Source organism: Myotis brandtii, unplaced genomic scaffold (genome assembly GCF_000412655.1).
Source record: "Myotis brandtii unplaced genomic scaffold, ASM41265v1 scaffold59, whole genome shotgun sequence".
Taxonomy (NCBI): domain Eukaryota; kingdom Metazoa; phylum Chordata; class Mammalia; order Chiroptera; family Vespertilionidae; genus Myotis; species Myotis brandtii.
This window is the reverse complement of record NW_005370223.1, coordinates 1,854,412-1,854,626: the sequence shown is the minus strand read 5'-3', so window position 1 is coordinate 1,854,626 and position 215 is coordinate 1,854,412. Positions and strand designations below refer to the sequence as shown.

Sequence of the window (215 nt, the reverse complement as noted above, 5' to 3'; positions counted from 1 at the left end):
GCAGCGTCTGCAGGGCCCTCTCCCCGCGGCTGCAGGGGTTCTGGGCTCGTCAGCCGGGTTGGAGCCCTGTGCCCTCGGGTTTGGTTTTGTTTTTTGTTGCTGCCGCAGGGCGCTTTTCCGCTGCTCCGAGTCGTTTCTGCAGAGGCAGCAACAGGCAGGGGAGCCTGGGCAGGGGCAGGGGCAGGGGGCGGGGCAGGAGCAGGGCAGCTGGGAGT

At 68.4% G+C, this 215-nt stretch overlaps 1 protein-coding gene across 1 annotated transcript in view; it reads left to right on the top strand.

The window, feature by feature from the left end:
* Positions 1-215, top strand: part of GDF6 (growth differentiation factor 6) — a 24,541-nt gene that overhangs the window by 9,706 nt on the left and 14,620 nt on the right. The gene's annotated exons all lie outside the window — the stretch shown is intronic.